Source organism: the organism of the source record quoted next, unplaced genomic scaffold, assembly GCF_019419815.1.
Source record: "Pyrus x bretschneideri cultivar Hongxiangsu unplaced genomic scaffold, Pyrus_bretschneideri_v1 Contig4, whole genome shotgun sequence".
In the NCBI taxonomy this organism is placed as follows: Eukaryota; Viridiplantae; Streptophyta; class Magnoliopsida; order Rosales; family Rosaceae; genus Pyrus; species Pyrus x bretschneideri.
Genome location: NW_025999723.1, coordinates 6,864,015 through 6,887,179, shown reverse-complemented (window position 1 = coordinate 6,887,179; position 23,165 = coordinate 6,864,015). Strand labels below are relative to the sequence as shown.

The 23,165-nt window shown below is 34.8% G+C and overlaps 1 pseudogene; it reads right to left on the bottom strand.

Annotated features, from left to right (window-relative positions):
• Window positions 1-773: 773 nt before the first annotated feature.
• Window positions 774-21,477, bottom strand: LOC103948463 (annotated as a pseudogene).
• Window positions 21,478-23,165: the final 1,688 nt, after the last annotated feature.

Here is a 23,165-nt window from a genome sequence, read left to right as displayed (position 1 = left end):
GTAAAGTATAAAGAGGGAAGAGATCTTCTCTCGTTCTGGATTTTAAGGATTTTTACATCTTAACTGTTCATGGTATGTTGGATTATCATCTTTCGTCAGGTACTATTTGTATTTAATTTTAAATAAATAAAAAAATCAAATAATTTTTAACTGTATTATGTATGATAAATGAATAAGATGTGAAGATCCTTACAATTCCTATAATTCGGATCCTGATGGGATGCAAGGGGACACAAAGCATTTGGTTTTGCTTTCGTAGGCTTGGCCCAAAAGATAGTTATTGGTCCACGACTCCATGCAATTTTGGAAAAGTAACTTTTATTTACGGACAGTATTTCGGTTTTTTTATTTATACTTATGTCGTGTTTGTATCAACTTACAAATAATTTTATTTTTCTACACCACTTTGAAGTAGTGATAGTGCTTGCCACTCTCCATATTATTAATGGACGAGGTTAAAGTTTGAAATTCGTTCATTTGCACGACACATATCTTGAAATTTAAACTAACTTAATATTAATAAATTGGATGGTAATGAGCAAAATTATTCTCATTACAAATGCGGAAAGATATAAAATAATGTAATAATACATAACTTATTATGAGATAAAAAGGAGGTTATTTCATAAAGTTCGACACACGCATCTCTAATATTAGAAAGCCAACAATCAATTTTGGTGTCTTAAGACTTCACAAAAAAGTTTTAGACAAAAACACCCTTGAAACAAAAAAAATCTACGACTAACTGAAAATAATGCAATCAAAATAGCAAGGATACTTTTGTCAAAAAAATTAGAAACAAAACAGAATTAAAAAAATCTCTAATCTCTAATATAGAAAGCTAGCAATCAATTTTGATGTCTTAAGGTTTCACAAACCAATTTCTCGAGTATATCAAGCAGCTCATAGAAAATACATTACAAATTATGACCATTACAAGCACAACTGACTTGTAATAAAATCCCTTTACGAGCAGAAGTACTTCTTATAAAAATAATTTCAAACGATTAATAAACTACAATTCAGAATGTATCGCTTCATCAACGAATATTTCGGTTGAACTATCTTTACTTAAATCTTGATTGGATTCAATAGCGCTTTCAAATTGTAAGGCGCAGTGAAATCGGGAGTTCCACTCCAAAAGAGTTTGGCAAACTGCTCGTAGGCCATTTCAGTTGGATGAGCAGAGTCAAAGAAGAGATGTTCACTAACATTGTCACACAAATCGTACTCTTTGACACCTCTCCTTCCTCCACAACTATAAACTCCTCGATATGGACCACTGCCGCAACATGCCACCTTCCCTTCCTTGAAACCTTTGCCAACAATATCAAAAAAAAAAAAAAAAAAAAAAAAAAAGAGGTGGGGAAGTGATTATTCATTTCCGAGTTCTGATTGAGTAATGTAGAAAATTATAGAAATAATTACATTCTAATCAGTAAGTAAGTTGCCTTTTCATGAAAGTTTCATCTCAAGATTGATTTTTTTAGGTAGACGACGAACTTAATTTCAATCCAGCTTGAGATTATTTTACTCTAGTTTGAGAATATGGATAGTTTCGATCAATTAACAGGCTCAAAACCATCCATATTCTTAACAACAATGTACTATATAAGAGAAAATTTTTATCACTTAGTACTACGACTAGTGGTGTTTCTCTTCATTTGTAAGTGAGAGGTATAGGTTCATTTATTACCAAAGACGAATTTGAACCACATTATTGTTAACATATTGTGAGGCTTAACCACCCCCACCCCTTAGACCATCTCTAACCCTTGGGTTAAAATCTAAAATTTTTAACCCAGAAAATTTGGGTTTTAACCCAAAAATAGTTTTTCTCCTCCAACCATTTTGGGTTAAATTTTTAGCCTGAAATTATTAAAGAATGAATTTAGGACAATTTTTTTCCTTAAAGTAACAGTTAAAAAAAATTGTAGATTATCCTAATTTAATTTTACGAACATTTTAACCTAAAAATATTTAGATTCTTTTAAATATTGAAAAATCACTAAACCGACACCATAAAACTCGTGGAAAACTATGAAATAATATGAAACCCATAAAATAAAAATTTTAATTACTTTAGCCGTTAGATTTAAATTTGGACCATTAGATCTTTTTTTTACCATTGGATTTGATCATTTAGATTTTAGCCGTTCGATTCAATGAATTTATAAATAAATATATATATATATATATATCATCTGAAATATATATATATATATATTAAGTATTTTTGATTTTTGCACGCTGGCAAGCCATATTAAGTATTTTTGATTTTGATATTGAATACATTAAAGGCAGCCAGAATTGCATACCAGATTTTCTAACCAGAGAATTTTTGCAGGGGAAGAATGGGTACTAATCCCACTCAGCAACGAAGGCTCCCAGCCACCCTTACCCAAACCCCAGCACCAGTAAAACAAGAGTCTATTCCCGACTCTTCATCGGCCCTCGCCATTACAAACAGATTTACTCCCTTAGGTTCAACAGTAGGAAATATCCGACCAAATTACCAAACGGCCTTAGCCACCCCTTATGATCCCTACTCTTCAGTTCGTTCTCCAGCACCTTCACAATCAAAAACACCTAGCTATGCTAAAACATCACCATATGTCCAGAACCCTCATTCTGAAAAGCTTTTTAGCATTCCTCTTCATATCGACAAAAACCAACCTCCAGAACGCATTGCTAAATTACTCATTCCTCCAAATTTTCATTATCTCCCAACAGAATCATACAAAAGCCTCAAATACTACCAGACCATTCTCTCTGAGACAGAAAGCATTGCTATTAAGCCCATTTACAGCACCTCTCATCAAAACAAAATATTGTACCATTCTCTCCATATTGGAAAATTCCTTACCGAACTCGAATGGGGAATTCCCCTTTATCACACAAAACCCCTTCATACTCAGCATGTTCTCATCCCAAACAATCATTACAATTACTATGATTATATCCAAGCATGGACCAACATTTTTCTCCACCAAACAGAAGATTTTAGTCATTCATGGTTCATAACCTTTGATAAAAATTTCAGATTGCGGTTTCCTGCATGGTTTCCAGATTGGTGGGCTTCCCATGGCCCAAACTCTTCTATCATTCCAGATGACCTTCGTCATGTTCTCACAAACAACTTCCAGCCCAGTTTTGACAGAAGTCGTTTCGACAACAGAGTTACTATTTTTTCACTGCTCATGGCCAAGTACAAGATCCCATAGATTCTCAAATGGAACTTTGAAGTGGACACTAGTGGTCTTTACAGAACCCGATGGGTAAAATGGTGGGATAAATTCAACCACCAAAAAATTATTGATCTTGTAAAAGTGGAATTTCCCCAGGCATCTTCTCAGGCACTACCAATCAGAGCTTCAACTTCGTCCTCACAGGCTTTGCCAGAAAATCAGCAATTTCCTGAATTACCAAAAGTTCAGGAACCAGTTCAGTCCTTATCAGACATTAGTCCATCTTCCTCTCTCAAAGGAATTTCCAAGTCAGCCAAGTCCTCCAGTTCAAAGAAAGAAAAAACTACCCAACTGCTGGATATGGCTCAGCTGCTAATGGCGGAAGCATCATTGCTACAAAAGAAAAAAGGTTCAGACTCAGATTCAGATAATTCTGATGTCTCGTCTCAGCTTCCCGCCAAATGGGCTGATCAAGCAGATTTTCAAGATGCCCAGGACCCATTTGATATCTGAGACACAATATTTGCCCATGTGATTGTGTCAGCCCAGCAACATCATCAGCAGTAGCTGTTTTCATCTCTTCCGCAAAAGACAAAGCATTATTCTTCAATAGTGAAAAACAAAAAGGTCACTATTCACAATAGTGAAAACAAAAAGGTCACTATTCACAATAGTGAAAAACAAAAAGTCACTATTCATTTAACTTTTGTAAAAGAATCAAAGCATCTTCACTATTCTTTCACCCAGCTTTAGCAGACAGCGGGATTCCCTGATCATTTGGTCAAGTCTCATTCAGTATCCTCGCTCTATATAACGAGGATTCATCTTCAGAAGAAACATATAAGTTTTTAACTCAAGAACAATTCAGTTCAGCAACATCTCTCTGAGATTATTTTCCAAACACTTGTAATACATATTATCCAGGATGCCTGCGAGCTTCATCTCTTTGTTTACTTGTTTCATCTGCCATTAGGCAATACCTGTTTGTTATCTGCATTGCAGTAAGTTTTCAATAAAACTTATTTTCCAAATATATTTGCATCACTACGTTTAATTCATTATTTTGATATGCTACTCTGTTTTTATATGTTTTATTTCCGCACTTTAAATTCTATGGACGGCTATGCCGCCTGTTGGTATTTTATGTTTTACTTCCACACTTTATATTCCATGGCCGGCTTTGCCGCCTGTTGTTAGTTCCGCCCCATTTGGTATCTATATATATATATATATATATATATATATATATCAGAGCCAAGTGGTTGGTAATTGCATTAGCATCTATCTAATCTGTTCATTGCTACTCACATACTTGTATCTTATCTGCATTTCTTAATCGTCGGTCCTCAGTTCTTCTTTCTTCCAGCCAAACAGTAAGACGTGGTCTAAACAATAAGTCCCAGAAGAGGCATGAGCGGAGCACATGAGCTGGGGAAGAGTCTAGACATACGAGGAAGGTGAATATTTTAAGTCTTGCATATAGTATACTTGTTTTGTGCATATCATGAGTAGATTATTTAGATCTAATTCAATAGCCAGCACTAGCTCTAGATCCAACTTAGGAACTATACCTGACATTGTCAATGAAGAACAAAAACTGGATTTTCAAACAGACGAAAATATTGATTTTTCTGACTGGAACATTCCAAAAATTTCAACCCAAAATATTTACAAGAAAAAATGGTCTTTGACCTCTTTTAAATCCGAACATCACGTCAAAACAGTTGAGAAGACTTATGCTCTTAGCAAAGAACATGAGACTTGTCAATTATTTTCTCCAGAACAAATCAAAGCGCATCGCAAAAATGGTCATAACTATCTTCATATTAGTTTAGTTCAAATTGCAGTTAAACCGTTAACGCGAAAAGGACTTAACACTTCCATCCTTTTATGTTTACGCAACGCTCGATTTACTGATTTCAACAATAGTATACTAGGAATGATCGAATCTAGTCTTTACAACGGACCTATCCATTTTGATTGCTTTCCCGATCTCACAATAAGTCTTTCAGATCCACATGTTTTAAAAGCTCTTACTCTTAATATCAAAACCTCCGGGTACCAAGTCCTGGAAGGAACACAACCTTTGGCACTTATTTTTAGAATTTATTACAAAGTCACTGGCACAAACATGAATTTTCAAGCTTTGAACAAAAGTCCTCGCGACCACACTCTTTTAATCCAAACAACCCAAGAAAGCGCAAACATAAGAGTACCAAGAACCATTAGGTGGTCAGACATCAGTCTCCCCTCACATTGGTGTTTAATTAATGAAAGTAAGCCGGTTTCCGTCCAAAACAGTCTTGTTAATCTTGACAACATTGAACAATATTTTGACGGCACTGTAAAAATCAATTTTGATAGACCAGCAAGAAAATCTTGTGAATCAGTACATTCACATAAATCTTTTACTCCTAGCAGACAGTCTTTTTCTGGATCCACGTCAACCGATAGACTGGATCGAGATCAAGATTTGATTAAATCTTTAGTAAACAAAAAGTTAAAAGAGCAAGAAGCTGCACAACAAGATTTAACCAATGATTTGCTCAAATTAAAGTCTGTCGACACTTCTTCACAAGTTGCACATTCTATTTATCATCCTCCAAACCAAGAAGAACCCACTTCTCCAACTGCTTCTGATTTTGAAACAACATCGGTGAATCACCAATTACTTGTTTTAAACAAACCACATAAAATCCGATGGAGGAAACTTAAAGCAGACATCGCTTCTGAGGAAAATATTCCCAGAAGAAATATTTTTAGAAAAAAGTATTGTGATAAAGAAAAGCTAGCCATATATGCCGAATGGAAAGCTTTTGTAGAACAATACCAATTTGAAATATCTTTCTTTGATTTTATTGAAAAACATTATGAAACTAAAAATAAAGTTACGGTTGTTACCAAAGAAAATTGGGTTAAGGAAGACAAAACTTTGATTTCTTCCAGTCATCCTCCCAAAGAAACTATTTTGATTTCCACCGGTAATACCAACATTCCAGCAACCCCTTTCAAAATTCCAAAAGAAGATTCTGGTTTTAAACCTGTCATTGAACAGAATAATTTTACAAACCAAAGTCTTCATACTATTGGAAAACAGTTAGACAAAATTGAAACCAAAATTGACAAATTGTCTCAACCAAAATCTTCTCAAAAAGAAAAACCCTTAGTAAATTTCACTGATACTTCTTCAAGTTCCACTGCTTTAAAATCTATGACTACTTTACAAAAAATTGATCATATGCTCACTGAGCTCAAAAAAAAAAAAAGTTGTTAATGTTTTGCAAAACAATGATGTTTCTGTCGAAGAAGAAAACACTTCTGATCCAGATTCTTCTCAGGACACGGAAACTAGTTCTGCTATTCAAAATATTGAAAATATTTTTCAAAACATTAATCTTCAACCAACTTTTGATTTAAAACGTATTCGTACTCATTCGGTCAACTCCACTTCTCTTACAAAAAACTGGTATCCCAGGCCAACTCCTCCTGACCTACAATTTGAAGAACGAAATATCCAAAATCAATTTTCGGTTTCAGTTGACAAACTCTATGAATGGAATATAGATGGATTGTCAGAACAAGAACTTTTGAACAAACTTCAACACATGTCCATGGTTGCTAATAGCTACATTTCAAATCACAATTTTACACAAACACAAATTGTTGATCTTCTCGTCACTGGTTTCACTGGAATGCTTCATTCTTGGTGGGAGAAGCACTTAACTTCTCAGTCCAGAGATGAAATACGCTTTGCGGTAAAAAAAGATGAGGAAGGATTTCCCATTTTTGACGAAACGATAAGACACGGAATACCCGACGGAGTAAATACTTTACTTTATACGATTATAGAACATTTTATAGGAACACCCAGCAACGTTACTACGCGTATTCACGACCAACTGAGTAATTTAAGGTGTCCAACCTTAAGTGATTTCAGATGGTATAAAGATGTTTCATATCCAGAGTTATGCTTCGGGAAGATAGTAATCAACCTTTTTGGAAAGAAAAATTTATCAATGGTTTACCAAATCTTTTTGCTCACAAAATTCGAAATGTTTTAGTAAATGAAGAAGGTGTCATACCTTATCATACCCTTACTTATGGTAACATAGTTAATGTTATTCAAAAGGAAGGATTGAAAATGTGTATCGACATGAAGATTTCAAAACAAGTTCATAAAGATAAATCTATTGCTAAATACGAACTTGGAACATTTTGTGAACAATATGGTTTACCTCCAATCGCTCATTCGAGTAAAAAGAAAAAAACCCAACAAACCAGCAAGTTTTCTAAATATCAATCCAGATTTTATAAAAACAAAAGATCTTCCAACAAATCTTTTCAAACAAATAAATTTTATGAAAAACCATCTTCAAACAAAAAACATTTTCGAAAGTCTAAAAAGGATTTTCAAAATAAAAAGGGAAAATGTTACAAGTGTGGTAAATTTGGTCATTCTGCAAATGATTGCAAGGTTAAAAAGGTTATTAACCAACTAAAAATCACTGAAGAAGAGAAAGTTCAACTTATTCAGGCTTTAGAAATTAGAAATACCGACTCTAGTCAATCTGATAAAAATCCCAATTTTTTCGTCTCCGACTCTAGCAGTTCTAGCGACGTCTCCTCGCCAAACATTAAGTTTGGGTGTACGGACACTTGTTGTAATAAAATTTCAGTGATTAACAAGCAAGAAGAACAAGAAGAGTTTTTAATGGAATTAATTAGTAAAGTCGATGACCCTGATTTAAAATCTTTTTATTTGAAAAAACTCAAAAATTTGATTTCTTCTAATGAACCTGACACTAGTCAATCTTCTTCTCAAAAGATTTCTCTCAGCACCACTTTGGAACGGTTTAATAAACCAAAAAATGATTTAACCATCAAAGATTTACAAAAAGAGATTAATCAAATTAAATCAGAAATTAAGTTTTTAAAATCCGAAAATACCGAAATTCGTTCACAACTCAGTAGAGTACGTACGCAAGAGCTCGTCCAAAAACAAGATGATTCTTCCTCAAATTCCGATTCCGACGCTCACTCAGCTAAATCTTCTTCTTCAAAAGAACTTGTTTTAAGTCTTTTAGACAAAATAAGAATTCGAAAATGGTATTCTAAAGTTACGATAGTAATCGAAGATTTTCATTTAGAAATCATCGCTTTAATTGATTCAGGTGCAGATTTAAATTGCATTCAAGAAGGGTTAATACCTACTAAATATTTTTACAAGTCTACGGAAACACTTAGCGCTGCAAATCAATCCCCAATGAAATTAAACTATGAAATTCCCAAAGCTCACGTTTGTCAACAAAATGTTTGTTTTAAAACTCCATTTGTTTTGATCAAGAATATTTCTGATCCAGTCATTTTGGAACTCCCTTTCATTACATTAATTTATCCTTTCAAAGTTTATTATAACTGTATTTCTACCAAGGTTTTTGGCCAAAAAATTACTTTTGAATTTTGCATCGAAACAGATCTTAAAAAGTTAAAACAACTTCAAAAAGATAGTGTTTCAAAAACTCTCAACCAGATTACTGCAAAATCCCAACAAATTGCTTTTTTACAGGAATAAATTCTTCACAAAAGAATTGAAGAACAATTAACAAACAAATCTTTATTAGATTCTATTCACCAGTTTTCTAATAAGCTTACTAAAGAAATTTGTTCCGATCTTCCAAATGCTTTTTGGCATAGAAAACAACATATTGTTAAACTACCTTATGTTAAAGATTTTATTGAGTCAAAAATCCCCACAAAAGCACGACCGATTCAAATGAATCAAGAAGTTTTAGAGTTTTGTAAAACTGAAATTAATCAACTTTTAGAAAAAGGAATTATCCGTAGAAGCAAATCTCCATAGTCTTGCCCTGCTTTTTATGTCCAGAAAAACGCAGAATTAGAACGCGGCGCTCTACGACTGGTTATCAACTACAAACCTTTGAATGATGTTTTAGAATGGATCCGATATCCAATTCCTAACAAAAGAGATTTGATAAAAAGACTTTCTCAGGCAACTGTTTTTTCTAAATTTGATATGAAATCAGGCTTTTGGCAAATTCAAATTCATGAATCTGATAAATACAAAACTGCTTTTGTAACTCCTTTCGGACATTACGAGTGGAATGTAATGCCTTTCGGCTTGAAAAATGCACCAAGTGAATTTCAAAATATCATGAATGAAATTTTTAATCAATACAGCCATTTTTCGATTGTTTATATTGATGATGTATTAATTTTCTCAAAATCAATAGATGAGCATTGGAAGCATTTGCATGCATTTGTTAGGATCATTAGGTCCAATAGGTTAGTTGTTTCGGCATCTAAGATTAAGTTATTTCAAACTAAAGTTAGATTTTTAGGTTACCATATTTACAGGTCTACCATTCAACCAATAGATCGAGTCATCCAGTTTGCTGATAAATTTCCAGAACAAATTATTGATAAAACCCAGCTTCAAAGATTCCTTGGATCTCTCAATTATGTTTCAGAATTTTATCCTCATCTACGTCAACAATGTAAGCCCTTGTTTGATCGTCTCAAGGAAAATCCTCCATCATGGTCACAAAATCATACTTCCATTGTCAAACAGATCAAAAATCATGTCAAGACTTTGCCTTACCTTGGCATTCCAACTCCCGGCTCTCTCAAAATAGTCGAAACCGACGCATCTGAAATCGGTTATAAAGGTATCCTTAAACAAAAAATTTCTTCCGAAGCTCCTGAACAAATTGTTCGTTTCCATTCAGGAGTTTGGAATTCTGCTCAAGCTAATTATAGTACTCTTAAAAAAGAGATATTATCTATTGTATTATGTATTAGTGATGCGAGAATTACTTGACACTCAAATTAAACCCTCGTTTGACAATTGTAGTAGAATGGATAAGTGAGGGATCGTTCTAGACCGGGGATTAGGAGGGCTTGCTAAAACCTTCTAAATTGACTTAAAAACATAAAAACTAAATTAAAATACTCTTAACAAGACTACTATGACTCAGAATGGCTTTGAAAAACTCAAATTGTCTAAAACAATCAAATTGACTCAAATAGAAGCTAGAACTTGATTTAGATGAATTTGCATTTATTTATGACTCCAAAAGCTTAAAGATACAAAAATAAAACATATACGAATGATTAAGACTTAACAAAATAGGGGGGGGAATTGTGGTTGGACGATATTAAATTAAAAAGACAGAATATAATTAAAGGCAAAATGTAAATATGAATGTGATAAAAATATGGATGATGGAATAGCCAAGGGGTTCTTCTCCACACATGTTACACTTGCATACAAAATTGATTCTCAGTTGGTCTTTCGATAAGTTGTGAAACTCAATGCTCCAAGTTAATTAGGTCCGCTTAAATTAACTTTCAGATTTCCCTAGATTCGTTGGATTGAATGGAAAACGCATTACAACCAAATTATTCTTAATCAAAATCCCTAACTATGGAATACGCATGATAGAGACATTCAACAAAGATCATTAAGTTCAACGGAAATCATAAACATTGACGATGCATTCGTTACTATGGAATACGCATGAAACTTATGCCAAGAATTCGTTTAACGCGATTGTTTATAAGCAACCTCCACTACTTGTGAATATAAGTTCATAACGATTAGATGAAATTCACTTATATTCTAGCGTCATATTCATGCATGAAAATTAAGCGCGCATTCTTAATAAACATTCATAAATAAATTATCAATCAAACGGTTAAACAAATTGAATCCACAACTTATGAAATTCCAACGAAAGTTAATCAATTCATATTGCAAATATAAACATAGTTTTGAATCACCCCCTAGCTAAAGGGGGTTTAGTTCCTCATAAGTTTGAAATCAAAGAAACCCCTAAACATTCCAACAACTCAAACGTGAATTGTATGAACGTTTAGGCACTCTTCTCTTCCAATCCTTATACGTACAAAACAAAGAGAATTGAATTTAAACTTTGAAATCAAAGAAACACCCAAACATTCCAACAACTCTAACTTGAATTGTATGAACGTTTAGGCACTCTTCTCTTCCTCGTTGTTGTAGCACAAGGTCTAAGGTGAGCTTTGGGGATTATGTGAAGTGTTTTGGAGGGATGGGAAGTGGTTGGAGATGGAAGAAAAGATGCAAAATGGAAAGAAACTCACGGCTAGGGAAGGAATGGAAGTGTTTGTGGTGTGTTGTGTATGAAATGAGATGCTAATTGAATGGGGAGTGAATGAATGAATGCTAGGGTATTTATAGGGGTAATGGAGGGAACATATGGCTGTTTGTTTAAGCATTTGTGTGGAGGAATGATGGAAAAACAGCTAGGACACATGTGAAAACTGGAATTGCACAAGGGGAGCAAAGGGAACCCACGGCAATTAGAGTTTGTTTGATGATGATGCATGTGATAGGTGGGAACAAAGGGTGAAACATGGCACAAGGGGGCTTGAATGAATGATTGAATGTGCATGTGGATTTAAAGAATGAGTGGTGGTGTAATGATGAAGTGAATGCATGTGGAATTAAAAGGAGGAAAGCTGAAATTGTGAAGGGAAGGCACGGCAATGTATTTTGTAAAAGGAAAGATGGTGTGTGAATGCATGTGATTGTAATGTTTGTTGGTTAAAGATGCATGTGGATGTATTATACAATGGGAAAATATGTGATTGAATTAAAGGATGCAAAGTGAATGAATCATGAATCATTGTGGATGAAAGGTGGAAGTGCATGTGTTGATGACTAGGTTAGTGGGTGGAAATCTGAAAATGGCATATAGGAATGGGAGCTCACGGTTTGAATGTGTGAAGTGTGTGTGAATGCATGTGAAGATGCAATAAATAATGCATGTAGGGTTAGGAAATAATGAAGAAATGCATGTGAGATGTTTGGAAAGGAATAAAGAATGAATGGTGGAAATGTGAGTGAATGATGTGCATGTGTGAGAATGCATGTGGAATTAAGAGGAGTATGGAAGTGAAATAAATGAATGATATGTTAAGTGATAAGTGAATGATATGTGGTGAGTGATAAGTGAATGGTTTGATAAGTGATAAATGAACTAGTTTAAAGGGCTAGGGTTTAAGTACATAGAATGAGCCTAAAATAGGTTGGTTTGTATGGCATAATGTGTTAAGCCCAAGGCAAGGTGAATGTAATTGGGTTAGGGCCATTGTTTTGTGTCTTCAAGTGCATACAAGGCCTTCAAATTCGTCCATCTTCTTGGCTCCATGGATAAGCTATCCAATCCATGCCCAAAAATGCTCCAAATGGCCTCAAAATGCACTTTCTTGCTCCCTAGGCCCTTAGAACCTGAAAACACACAAAAGAAACATAAAGGACTAAAATAACGAGAGAAACATAACGTAAATGCACGAGAACAAGCCATTTAAGTCGCATGAATATGCTCCTATCAAATACCCCCACACTTAGCTTTTGCTAGTCCTCGAGCAAAACAGAATAAAAACAAATAAACAAAACGACACTAAACACGTAAAACACAACCTAAACCTTCCAACAACCGTCTTAGGGATTTCCAATGCACATGACATGTTAAAAATCATCATTCTCACAGATTTTAGTCATCTTCACACTTAAGTACATTCTTAATCATAGTTACCATATACTAGTTCACAATTAAGCATTTAAAACCATGTTTTGAATGTAGTAACATGCCTTAGAGAATTTGCTCACTTTCTTTCAAGATATGCACTCAATTTTTACTCAGATTCTCTAACTACACACCCTAATCTAGTCATATGTGAGAAGATTGATGTAAACATGAAAACGACACTCACATATATGTATCACAAAGAACGCAAATTCTGGAGTTAATAATCAAGTTTAGATATGATCTCATGAATGGAATGCTACTACTTAGACGCGAGAACCAGTGACACCATAAGCTCATACCAAGTTCAAACTCCACAAATTGAAATACACAACACTCAAGATAGAAGTCAAGGGTTGTAACGGGGCTTGGGGTATGTGGATAACAAAGAAGGGATATGGAAAACAAAGGTTCTTAAAGAAATAGTGAGCAAAGCATTTGAATCAACTTAGAATTCACTTTTGAATGAAAACTCAACTTTTGAACAAAAAGGGAGAATTTAGACAATTTACGCCCAGAATTGGTGTTTTGGAACCTTTCTTCAATCACTTATTCTTTTCTCTTTTTTTTTTTTTTTTTTTTTTTTTTTTTTTTTTTTTTTTTTGAATCTCCAAAACAAAAACACTTAAACATTCTCTCCCCCACACTTATTTTCTTTCATAATGTAACTCAAAAGGAATTCAATTAAGTCATACTCACTATCTTTTAAGAACAAGGGTAAGGACGGTCATATTCTAGGTTAGGCGAAGATAAAGTGGGTTAACAAAGAACATGGGTTAACATGGCTCAACGGGGGTAAAACTTACAACATATACGAAATATGGGAAGCGAGGCTATTTGGCTATGGTGGCAACTATACAACTTCATCTTGATATATGTTATGCAAATCAATAACATGCTTTGAATGAAATGGGCATGAGTTCTAGCATTTGGAACTATATGATGAAACGCCTTCTAAGCAGTAACCAAGCAAAGAATAATGAGATCATGCAACGATTTTAGAAAACAAGAAATCACAGATTATACTCTCCAAAGAACGTTATAGGCTCAAGTCTCTCAGGGTTGTAGCATTTGTTTGAGTTCCTTCCTTCAGGCATGTTACAAAAACTAAATTTTCTTTTATGATTGCATGTGAAGTCATACATTATAACCATAACCAAGCATATACCAAGAGTAAATCAAACTTTTCTCTATGTTTATAATTCTCTTTAACAGTCATGCAATTACAAACCAAATCCTCATCATTGTGTTGGAAGGTACCCTAAGACACAAACACACACACAAAAACAACTCTTTTTGGGTTTTTCAAAACAATTTTTCAAATTTTTATGGGATTTTCGAATTTTTAAGACAAAACACACTAAAACAGTTTTTAAAACAGTGAGAAACAACATGTGAAGTGATAGGTGATAAAATCCAACGAATTTGTATCAAATATACTTAGTTACCCCCCCCACACTTAAATCAAACATTGTCCTCAATGTTTTAAGCATAGATTCACACAAAGCATAAGTAAATACACAAAAAGCACTTAAACATACTAAACATGGCATAATATGATTAACAAAGAGAAGAGTTTAGGGACGCAAATCTGGTTATAGAGTGTAAATTCCATCTTCTCCTTGATAATTGCATTGAGGCTTTATCTTGGTGATTCCACAGGCTTACTCTTGAACTGGTTTCTGCCCATCGTTGATTTTCCTTTGTGCTACTTCTTGAACTGGGCAGCAGGATGGTTCTTTTGGTCTCCCCCGAAGGTCTGAGCTTATCCCTTTTATCTGTTTCTTTGTTCAATCTGTGCAGGAGTGGTCCCTTCTCTGGAAGTGTATCAACCGTTGAAGATGACTACTCGAGAGCAACGCTAGGTAAGCAATCAGGAATAGATTACAGGCCAGTTTTGACAGAAGTCGTTTCGACAACAGAGTTACTATTTTTTCACTGCTCATGGCCAAGTATAAGATCCCATGGATTCTCAAATGGAACTTTGAAGTAGACACTGGTGGTATTTACAGAACCCGATGGGTAAAATGGTGGGATAAATTCAATCACCAAAAAATTATTGATCTTATAAAAATGGAATTTCCCCAGGCATCTTCTCAGGCACTGCCAATCAAAGTTTCAACTTCGTCCTCACAAGCTTTCCCAGTTCAACAGCAATTTCCTGAGTTGTTAAAAATCCAGGAGCCAATTCAATCCCTATCAGATATTAGTCCGTCATCTTCCCTCAAAGGAAAACCTTCTAAGTTCTCCAGCTCAAAGAAAAAGGAGAAATCTGATAAGTCCTCCCAGCTTCTGGACTTGGCTCAACAGCTCATTGCTGAAGCGGCAATGCTACAAAAAAGAAAAGGTTCAGGTTCGGACTCTGATGCTTCTGATGCAGGGTCTCAGCCTCTCACCAATTGGGCTGATCAAGTGGACCTTCAAGACGCACAAGATCCGTTCGACTATTGAACTGAATTTTTGCCCATGTGATTGTGTCAGCCAAACAGCATCATCAGCAGTAGCTGTTCTCATTTCTTCCGCAAAGACAAGTCAAGGTCATTATTCATCAATAGTGAAAAACAAAAGTCACTATTCATCAATAGTGAAAAACAAAAAAGTCACTATTCATTTAACTTTTGTAAAAGAATCAAAGCATATTCACTATTCATTCAACTTTTGAAGAAGAAACAAACGTGATTACACAGCTTTGCCAGCCTTCTTCAGAGGACAGCGGGATTCTCGGGTCTAATTTGCAAGCTTCAATCATTCTCCTTCCTCTATAAAAGAAGAACTCAGCTTCAGAGGAAGGACACAGTTTTTTAAACACTCTCTGCGTATTCAATAGAACGGAGAATATTTCCAAACACTTATAATACATATATTATTCAGGATGCCTGCGAGCTCCACTTTGTTTACTTGTTTCATCTGCCATTAGGCAACATCTGTTTGTAATCTGCATTGCAGTAAGTTTTCAATAAAACTTATTTTCAAAATATATTTGCATTATTTGCATCATTACATTTAATTCATTATAATTCATTATTTTGATATGCTACTCTGTTTTTATATGTTTTACTTCCGCACTTTAAATACTATGGACGGCTTTGCCTCCTGCACTTTAAATACTATGGACGGCTTTGCCGCCTGCTGTTGTTAGTTCCGCCCCATTTGGTAATATATATATATATATGGTGGGCAAGCCCCACTAAAACCTAAAAATTTTAGCCTAGAAAATCTAGATTTTAATCCAGAAACAACTTTTCTACTCTAATTTTTCTGGCCTAAAATTTTAGCTCCAAATTATTAAAGAATGAATTTAGACTAATTTTTTTCTTAAAGTAAATTTTTTAAAAGAAAAAAAATTATGTAGACTATCCTAATTTAATTTTATGAACATTTTAACCTAAAAATATTTAAATTGCGACAAATACTGAAAAATCACTAACTGACACCATGAAACTCGTTAAACACTATGAAAAAATATGAAACAAATAAAAGATTTTTTTAATTACTTTAGCCGTTAGATTTAAATTTTGGACTGTTATTTATTTATTTATTTATTTTTACCGTTGCATTTCATCAAATTAGATTTTTAATTGTTGGATTCAATGAATTTATAAATATAAAACTAAATAAAATATACATATATGGTGGGCCAACCCCACTAATCCTGGGCTAAATTTGATTTGTTTTAGGTTTTAGATTTTAGGTCCAATTTTAAGCTTGGATTGGGTTGGATTTTTTTTTTTTTTGGGGTTTTTTTTTGGGGGGGGGGGGGGGTGGGGAATAGAAGGCGAAAAATAGATTATAGGCTAGGGTTGGAGATGGTATAAACCAAGGGGAATCCTGGGCTAAATGTGCCCAAGGGTTGGAGCAAGTTGGGGTAAGTTGAAAACCTAAAATTTGAGCTTTACTCCAAGAGTTAGAGTAGATCTTAGTGTAGATAATATCGTTTGATAAAAAATTATTTTTAATTAGAACAAATAACAACAAGGGATTAAGAAAGTCGAAAACGTACCGTATTCAGAAGGGTGATCTATTCTTTGTGTAATAAACTTGTGAAAATCGGAAAGTGAGTATCTGAATCCCTTGAGTTCACTCTCTAGCTTTTCCAAGAGTTTATAAAATACTTTTTTTTTTTCGGTAAAAGTTTATAAAATACTTTATTGTGTAGTTCCACGTATGTTGCAAGTTCTTCATGGCAGCCATTATTTGGTCCAGCTTCAAGTGCTCTTCCGTACGGAATACATGCAAGAGGGTAAAGGTTCATAAACCCAAAATTTCATCCTCCTTCGTTATATATCTCCTACCACATCGAAATTTACATTTATTAGTACCATATATGCATATATATAAATATATAAATATGTGTGTGTGTGTGTAAGACCTCCTTTTTAAGGGGAATCCTACTACATTGTAGCAAAAACAAAATACGTTATCATCCATTTAAAGTTTACGATGTTCAAGAGATATACTATACCGTTTTTGTTGTAGTGCATCGGAATGCCCTATGAAGCTCTTATTATATAGATAATGCAACTTTTTTCGGGGAGTGGTAAGAAGAATTAATGTACTTTAATCACTGAAGTTATGTTGCCGATCACCAGGCCAACAAATTCCTCACGGGAGCAGGATCGCAGCATGCTGGAATCTGTATCGAAAGGGAAAAGGTAATCGTTGCTTCCGATGTTGGACACGTAGACAGCTCGGGACAGTAGAGATTTGGCTTCTTCATCCCCTAGTTTCTGCCTCAACGACTTCCCAACGTTCTTGAAATATGATAGTTGACAATGAAGATCTCTCCCCTGAAATATGATATTTGCAGTAAATAACTATCCAATTCAAATAGTGGTGCAACTTGGATAGAAATATCAGATTTTGACTGATTATGAGACGAATTATTCTCCAAAATCTAAAAAAAATTGGATAGAAATTGGAATGTATTTCATATTCTGAATTCGGTCTGAAATTTCAAAACTTGCAAAACTCTATTACATGCACTTAACTATGTTCTTATTGATCGACCAAAAAAAACTATGTTCTCATTGACTTTGGATTTGTAATGCAGTGTACTCAAATATGTAACTATTTTTTTTTTTCATCTACTCCCTTGATTATAATATTACATACAAAAAATGAGAATTTGATAACTATAAAATTTTATATATGTAGAGAGCATAGACATGACATTTTTTTTTTTAATCTTGATGTAGATGAATTGTCACATCCCGGTCCGGGACGAATCACTTCCTAGGCCCGCTCCACCATCGTAGCACGATATTGTCCGCTTTGGGCTTACCATTCCCTCACGGTTTTGTTATTTGGGAACTCACGAGCAACTTCCCAGTGGGTCACCCATCATGGGATTGCTCTAGCCCCTTTCTCGCTTAACTTCGGAGTTCCTACGGAACTTGAAGCCAGTGAGCTCCCAAAAAGCCTCGTGTTAGGTAGAGATGAGAATATATATATATAAGGATCACTCCCCTGGGTGATGTGGGATGTTACAATCCACCCCTCTTAGGAGCTCGACGTCCTCGTCGGCACACCACGGCCAGGGTTAGGCTCTGATACCAAATTATCACATCCCGGCCCGGGGCGGATCACTTCCCGGGCCCGCTCCACCACCATAGCACGATATTGTCCGTTTTGGGCTTACCATTCCCTCATGGTTTTGTTTTTTGGGAACTCATGAGCAACTTCCCAGTGGGTCACCCATCATGGGATTGCTCTAGCCCTCTTCTCGCTTAACTTCGGAGTTCCTACGAAACCCGAAGCCAGTGAGCTCCCAAAAGGCCTCGTGTTAGGTAGAGATGAGAATATACATATAAGGATCACTCCCCTGGACGATGTGGGATGTTACATGAATCATACAACTCCCATAATTTTGAAATCCCTAAATAACTCGATTATAAAGATACCGAATTCTACGTAAGTTTATGAATTCCGAAACTTAAAATGATATGCATTTTCGAAAATTTTTGGTGTATTTTTTATCGGGTACTTTGGATATAAGTCTATGCAACACTTATTTTCTTAACAAAAATCTATCTCATTTTAAACATCCAAATAAAACCCAAATTTGAAGTACATTGCCATGTAAACAAATAAATACTTATTATTTTCAAACTATTTACAATTGTGCCAGAACATTTTAATTACGTTAATGAATTTAATTATCCACCATAATTGTGGGAAACAAGAGCCTTATTATTATAAAATTATCTACTTTATACTTATCTTATCATCATATGTTTCATTTCTTTTATTTGTTTGACAATCATTGTAGGTAAATTATTTTGCATGTATGTATTAGGCACGTTTTGTTAAAATTATATATACATGTACAAATAATTTATCTATATTTTTTTATGTAAAATAATATGTAATTAATTAATTTTGAATCAATTGGCTAAAAAAATTTATTTATTTTGTAGTTAAATTCTTTTTCACGTGATATTACATATATAATAGCCACATTTTGTTATTATTATATAGAGTGTGTGACATCTCACATCGCCCAGGGGAGTGATCCTTAAATGTATATTCCAATCCTTACCTAGCATGAGGCCTTTTGGGAGCTCACTGGCTTCGGGTTCCGTAGGAACTCCGAAGTTAAGCGAGAAGGGGGTTAGAGCAATCCCATGATGGGTGACCCACTGGGAAGTTGCTCGTGAGTTCCCAAAAACAAAACCGTGAGGGAATGGTAAGCCCAAAGCGGACAATATCGTGCTACGGTAGTGGAGTCGGGCCCGAGAAGTGGTTCCGCCCCGGCCCGGGATGTGACAATTGGTATCAGAGCCTAACCCTGGTCGCGAATGTGCCGACGAGGACGTCGGGCCCCTAAGGGGGTGGATTGTGACATCCCACATCGCCCAGGGGAGTGATCCTTAAATGTATATTCCAATCCTTACCTAGCACGAGGCCTTTTGGGAGCTCACTGGCTTCGGGTTCCGTAGGAACTCCGAAGTTAAGCGAGAAGGGGGCTAGAGCAATCCCATGATGGGTGACCCACTGGGAAGTTGCTCGTGAGTTCCCAAAAACAAAACCGTGAGGGAATGGTAAGCCCAAAGCGGACAATATCGTGCTACGGTAGTGGAGTCGGGCCCGGGAAGTGGTTCCGCCCCGGCCCGGGATGTGACAGAGTGTGCAATCAATCGATATTCTTTTACTTTGTAGGTAAATTTTTTTTTTTTTTTTTTTTTTTGCGCAATATTGGTCTTTAATTAATTTTGAATAAAAAATATTTATTTATTTTGTAGGTAAATTATTTTGCATGTATCATTACATAATTTACTAGAAATTTATATTGTTATTATATACATGTTGTGCAAAATCATTTACTATGTAGGTAATTTATATTGTTATTATATTTAAAATATTGATAATTTTGAATAAAATTACTTTTTCATATTCGTAGGATATACTAATTTACCTGTTAGCATCATGTGAAAACAACTATATAAGGAAGATTGGGATCATGTAAATTTTTGTTATTAAATACATAGGAATCATGACATTTAAATTTTTTTCCAAACCTCATAAGGTACTTGAAGACATTTAATTGAATGAAATAATGTAAAATAAATGTAGATAATAAATGAGAGACCCAAAGTAAGTGTTATTAGGGGTAATTTAGACATCCAAAAAATACAAATTTTGCCAAGTCAAACTTAATTATGGATATTGCTTAGTTGGAGCATAGTCATTAGGTTTTTGTTAGAGAAATTTATCATGATGGGTTTTAGTTAAACAAAATTAAATTTCAAGGGGTATACTCATATTTTCAGATTTTTTATCCAATCCAACCAAAAATCAGGCCCACACATGTTTAATGTACTGTTGCAATTTAGTAACTGAAATTTGTCTTTTTATCCAAAAGACAAAAACCCAAAAAAAAACCCCTATAATCATGAATTAACTAAGTCCTTGGTTACGACTCTAAATAAAGATGCGTCAAAGTTTGTGGAGAATCTTTGACCAAAAGAACAATTAGGAAGTTCATACACAATCACAAATCACATACCAAGCCTTGGCGAGTTTCAATCAAAGCACCAGATCCTGCAGATGCAAAGTTGACACCGTACTTAAATTCCTCATTGCCTGGCTCTAGGTACGGTGGAATCGATGGCAACTTTGCATACTCAGCTGCAACATATAAAAAACAATAATTGACATTCAATTAAGTTATCCATATCCAATAGCAATTCTTGTCTCCGGACGATCAAGGAACGTATGGTGATAAAAATAGGTGACCGTAAATTCTTGCTCGGTTAGTGACCAAGAGAACGAGACTATATTTATAAAATCAAATTAGATTCATATGATATATACTTTTGATCTTCTACATCTTACCAATAAAATCTATGGCAAGTTTGAATACTCAGATAAAATAAAATTAGATTCATATCATATATACTTGTGATCTTCTACATCTTACCAATAAAATCTGGAATTATACGACCATCAGAAATTCTACCAGTAGGATGGCCCTTTTTGTAGGTTTCACCATATGGCCAATAGTTTCCCTGAAAAACAGTGCTGAAGTAGTTGTTGTTTCCAGCATCAAATATGGAATCCCCGAATACGAAAAGGGGTACTGCAGGTGTATGCTTATTTGGAAGGCCACGGTCGCCATGGCTAGCTTGGGTTGTGATATCCAGAAGGCTTGTAAACAAGGCAAATGCAGAGATTTGAATATACAAGCTTGAACTGGCCATCTTTCTCTCTCTGTTTGATGCGTCTTCACTCTTCACGTTATCTAAATAGATCGCGATCAAAAGTATAATAAAATAATAAATAGATAAACAGATCGGGATCAAAGTTTTAATAATAGATAGATAGATAGATAGATAGATAGATAGATAGATAGATAGATATGTGTGTCTGTGTATATTTATATGTATGTGAGAGTTAGGATCGGGAAGTATTCCGAATTTGTTAGCCTTATTATTTGATTAACCATGAATATGTAAATATAATATGCACTTGCGTGTTTTTAAGAAGTATTTTGAATTTGTTAGAGTTGCATGTTATGTCGATGATATAATTTTCTTTAAAACTCTGAAGGAGCATGAGAAAATTGTCTCTTGTACCTGAAGTTGGAATTTGAGATGATCTTGGAAAAACTCGTGTGTATGTTGATCTGAAGTTCAAGCATTATTTTGATAGTATTCTGGTCCACCTGTCGAACTACACCAAGAAATGTTGCTTATATCCATGATCATTCATACGTTAGATGCAAATGAGACCCTTGAGAGGTTTTGGAATCCGAAGTTCCATATCTAAGTTCAATTAGCGCTTTATTGTGCTTAGCGTATTGCACAAGGCATAACATCTCCTTTGTTGTTGATTTGTTGACAAGTGCAAAATTAGGCTTACATACTGCCACTGAATTGGCATAAAAGATGTTTTTCCGCTATCCTGAAGGAAATACTGTTTCGAGCTTATCCCTATGCATCCTGAATAGATTCAAACCCTTGATCTTTGGAATGATGTTTGGCTTATTTGTTATGTTTACATAGTTTCCTTATCAAATTCCCACAAAGCATGTTCCTAAATGGTTATGTCTTTGCCTTTAGGGAGTACCGCAATATCTTGGAGGTCAACCTAATAGATCTTAATTGTGCCGTCTTCGAATCGTGCCAAGCTCATGCCATACTTGAGAGTTGTGGTAGAAAGCTCTTGTCGAGCACATTCAAAGCATATGTGGATTTTCATCCCTCGTTGAGTCTTAACAACAATCCATGAAGATTATGCCGCTTATATTGACTAAGCTATCCAAGATGCCAACACCAAGAGTATTACACCACCAAAGTTTTTCCTTATTAACAAAGCATCAGAAGATTGAAGTCAAGCATATCCAATCCCAAGACAACCTTGTCGATCTTTACAAGAAGTCGATGTCAATGTATACCTGCTAGAAGCTTACCAAGGTATTGGATTGCGTTACTAAACGAGGTTTTGATGAGGCACCCATATCGGATTGGTCATACCCATGTGTGTGTTTTTCTACTACTTGATGCATACTGGAGATGTCAAGTATCGACATTGCACTAACTCACCCTTTGTCTCTTTAGACTAGAGGTTTGTCCAACCGTGTTTACCTCAGCCAGATTTTGGTAAGACTATCTCCTTATATGCATCCCTACTTTGAGATTCATGTATACCTCAGCCAGATTTTGGTGTGTTTACCTCAGCTAGTTTTCTACTACTATCTTTTAATGATGAAAACATGATACAAATACTTTTTAAGTTCTACACACTCAACGGAGAGTGTGGTAACTAGTGTGATTGTGTAGACTTAAAATAGGAATTCTACATGATCTAGAAGATTCTTTCTATATACAACTTGTATTACTTGTAGGGCAAGTAAAATCCATAATAATTAGTATAAATAAAAGCACTA